Source organism: Bombina bombina, unplaced genomic scaffold (assembly GCF_027579735.1).
Source record: "Bombina bombina isolate aBomBom1 unplaced genomic scaffold, aBomBom1.pri scaffold_743, whole genome shotgun sequence".
Lineage (NCBI taxonomy): Eukaryota > Metazoa > Chordata > Amphibia > Anura > Bombinatoridae > Bombina > Bombina bombina.
Window position 1 is genome coordinate 17,327 of NW_026512580.1, and position 4,555 is coordinate 21,881.

A 4,555-nucleotide genomic window follows, 5' to 3' on the forward strand; every position below is an offset into this window, starting at 1 on the left:
AATTTTTATGCAAGCTTATGATAGGAGCGCACATTGATGCTCAACATTGCCCATAGATAATATCCTAAAAAAATCCTACACTAAAAACCTAACTGGCAAAAAAGTATGGATAAATAGGAGCGCCTAGGGCTTAGGTATAATCAGGAATCACACTCTATATGTTAAAAATTTATTACAATATCTCAATATATAAAAACAGTTAAAATATGGTTAATTTAACCATCCATTAGTTTAAACATACTATTGGAACCCCTGTTGGAGGATCATCACATAAACGAATAAGTGTTTCTAAGAATATGACGGAGGGGGGGGGGTTAGCCCACCAAAGGATCAAGAATGTGCTTTAAAACAGATACTGTGCTTTACAACAATAATAAATTGACGTGAGTTCACAACTAATTGTGCATATAATATGTGACAATGATAGTGAAAATTGTATGTTAAAAATGATGTGAGAAAAAAACAAAAAAGATTTTTAAATTCAAAAATTCAAAAAATATATGGGAATCAAAACCGGTTTTTCCAAAAAAGACAATGACGTGGATAAAAAATGCGTAATAGTGAAAAAAAAAGAAGTGTGATGATATCGCAAATAATGACAGTTTTGTGAACAATGGATGATTGAAGCAATCAAATCAACAAATGCATCCACAATATATAATCCTACACGTGAAAGTGATCAAGTAAAATGTACAATAACAAACATTCCAGATTAAGACAGATGACCGCCGCCGAGTATCGCCTCATATGGGAAGACCGCTCCGGACCTCCGTGCCGCATTTGCTGTGGGTGAGGATGATGGACCCGCCTGGAAGAAGACCTTCTCTGCCGGACTTCTGAAAACCGTGTTTTTTTAGATTAGGGTTTATTGGGCAATTTGCAAAAGAGCTGAATGCCCTTTTAAGGGCAGTGAAAAAGAGCTGAATGCCCTTTTAAGGGCAATGCCCATACAAATGCCCCTTTAGGGGCAATGTGTAGTTTATGTTTATTAGTGTTAGGTTTTTTTTTTATTTTGGGGAGTTTGGTGGGTGGGGGGTTTTACTGTTAGGGGGCTTTGTTTATTTTTTATGTAAAAGAACTGATTTCTTTAAGGCAATGCCCTACAAAAAGCTCTTTTAAGGGCTATAGGTAGTTTATTCTTAGATTAAGGGGTGTTTTTTATTTTCGGGGGCTTTTTTATTTTTATAGGAATAAGGTTTAATTTTGTTATTTTGGATAGGGTTGTTTATTATTTTTTGTAATGTTAGCCTTTTTTATTTTCTGTAATTTTAGATTAATGTAAAGTCATTTTTTTTCTTTATTTTTTTTTCTTAATAGTTCGTACGGGCAGTTTTTTTTAAAAAAAAATACTTATTTTGGGCGGTTAGGTTTTTTTATTACTTATTGTGGACGGTTAGGTTTTTGTTTTTTTAATACTTATTGCGGGTGGTTATTTATATTTTTTGCAATGCTCTGTTTGCCTTACTTGCATCCCGGTGGATTCCGAAAATGGCCGGGTGGTAAAAGAATCCACCTTCGGTGAATTATTTCACCACCCTGCCATTTTCGGAATCCACCTGGATGCAGCTTCTGCTGCCAACATTCCTTTGAGTATGCGTGCGCAACTGCCAACGGCAACAGACGGGTTACAAACGTGATTATAGTATAGATATATATGATGGTATTTTGGTACAAGATATATATCTATACATATATATATATATATATATATATATATATAAATACATGATTATACATAGGTAAAGATATATACAGATATATATAGGAATATCTATTTAGAAATACCTATTATTATTATACTTTATTTATGAAAAGCCAACATATTCCGCAGCGCTGTCCATGGGTACAATTAATTTAAATAAAACAATGATATAAAACTTGTAAGAGACAGGAACATTTTTACAAACACATACATCAGGAATTGAGGGCCCTTTTCCCTTTTCTAGAAGGGTAGGAGGTTGACTTGAGAAACAGGAGGTGAGGACTGGAAGATTGAGAAGGATGCTAATGCAGAGTTAGATGAGGGAAGTGAAATTAATTTATTATTGAGTTGGGTGGTAGGCTTCTCTGAACAAAAAAGTCTTCAGGGAGCATTTAAAGGAAGAAAGATTAGGGCAAAGCCTGACAGCACGAGGAAGAGAGTTCCATAGGGTAGGTGCTGCACGACAGAAGTCCTGCTGTCTAGCATGGGAAGAGGTGATAATTGAAGATGCAAGGAGCAGGTCATTGTTGGATCTTAGTGGGCAGGCTGGAGTATACTTAGGTAGTGGGGAGCGGCGTTGGTGAGAGCTTTGTATATAAGGGTGAGAATTTTGAATTTAGTTCTGCTGTGATGGGCAGCCAATGAGGGGAATCACAGAGAGGTGTAGCAGATACAGAGCGACGGGAAAGGTGGACTTGGGGCGATGGGGAAATAGTGATGCCGTCAACAGGGATAGGGAAGTCAGGAATCGGCGTAGAGCTTGAGGGGGGATTAGTAGGAGCTCAGTCTTGGACATGTTAATCTTTAGGTGGTGAGAGGCCATCCAGGAAAAGATACCAGATAAGCAGTCGCTGACATGAGAAAGGACAGAGAGAGAGCAGGGGTATAGAGGTAGATCTGGGTGTCATCAGCATAGAGGTGATATTTGAAACCATAACTGTTGATAAGTTTACCCAGTAAAGAAGTATAAATGGAGAAGAGTAGAGGACCCAGAACAGATACTTGAGGTACTCCAACAGACAGAGGCATTCGAGAGTAGGAGTCTCTGGCAAATGACACAGAGAAAGACCTGTGAGAAAGATAGTAGTGAATCCAAGAAAGAGCAGTGTCAAAAAGGCCAAAAGAGCTAAGGGTCTGTAGGAGGAGGGGGTGGTCAACTGTGTCGAAGGTAGCTGAGAGGTCAAGTAAGATGAGTATAGAGTAGTGGCCAATACTTTTAGCAGAGAGAAGATCATTAGCAACCTTGGTAAGCGCAGTCTCAGTTGAGTGTTTGGGCAGAATTCAGATTGCAGGGGGACAAGCAAGGAGTTGGTGGACAGGAAGTGGGTTAGGCGATTGTAAACTAGTTTTTTTTTTTTTTAATTTTTCTTTATTGAATTTGCAAAGAAAACAATACATGCAGATCAAGGAAACCTTAAGCAACTTGTACATAGTCAGGGAAAAGGAATTAACAAAAACTTAAGCAATTACATGTTGCAGAACTCGTGCGCAAATATGTTAAACCTTAAAACATTAAGTTACCCGATATATCTGATAAAATTTCATGCCCTCCATCGCCTCATGACACATGTCAACTGTTAAACCCAGGCCTAAACCTTACAGAGGAGGTATACAGGAAGGGGTGGGCCTAGTGGGTAAATGTCTAGAGGCTAAGGGCTCTCTAAATTCTGAGTAAGTTGGGGAGTACCAAAAGAACTTGCATTCGCTCTTAAATAGAGCGCGCATGCTAATCGAACAAGAATATATGCATATCAAGGATTGAGTGTGCTGACTGTCAGATTAAGTATGATGGACAAATTAGAGTAGTCTACCCGAATAGGGTAGGTGAGAATGGGGATCTGTTTGAGGGGGGGGGGCACATATGGGGAGGAAGGAAAAAGGAGAAAGGGAGAAAAAAAAACAAAAAAAAACCTCTCGGTAAGTCTAATTAGAGCGGACTAGGAGAGAAATCTCCACAAAGTAGCCTCAGGCATGCAGTCCCAAAGTGACACTAGATTGCGTTTGCCTTTAACTGGTGTGTAGTCCAATCCAACCATGTCTCCCAATATGCCTCCAGCTTATTGGCTTCGCCAGCAACAAATCTTTCCATTTTGGCAAAATTGTTCACCAGGTCACAGACTCCATTCAGGGTCAGGGGATATGGTTCGAGCAATACACAATTTAGTTGCTGCCAGAATGTAGACAAGTAGCCGTCTAGTGGATATAGGAACAGAGCGAGGAAAAATGTGGAATAGGCATAATTCTATATTTAGGGACCTGAGAAGTAGCTAAACATCCGACCACAAAGTCGCAATCTTCGGGCAAGACCACCAGATATGTGTGTCCGAACCCAGTTGATCACAATTTCTCCAGCATTGTGGGCTGTTAGTTTTATACATCTTTGCCAGTCTCACTGGAGTCCTGTGCCACTTCAGTGTCATTTTTATATATGTCTCTAGAACTGTCACACAATGAAGGATGTGTTTTGTGATCGAGATCGCTGAGGAAAACTCACTATCTGAGATTGTAACCTCTAGTTCTCTGCACCAGGCCCTTAGCTGCCATGGGAGATTAGCCGCATGATCCGACAAGAGAGCTGCATAATGGAAGGACAGCGGCCTGTGCATTACCTTGCCTTGGGCCCACCTCATTTCCCATTTGGTTTGTTCTCTCAAGGCTAATTTGGGAAAGCCTCTAGATCTAACAAGGCTCAATACTCGGAAGCTTTCGAAGCGAAACCACAGTGGGTTCTCTCCCGGGGGTCCAAACAGCTGAGCAGCAGAAGCAAGGGCTCCCGACACATATAAGTCGGATGTTTGCATGATCCCTTTCTCATGCCAGAAATCCGTATGGATAGTTGGAGCATTCCATAGT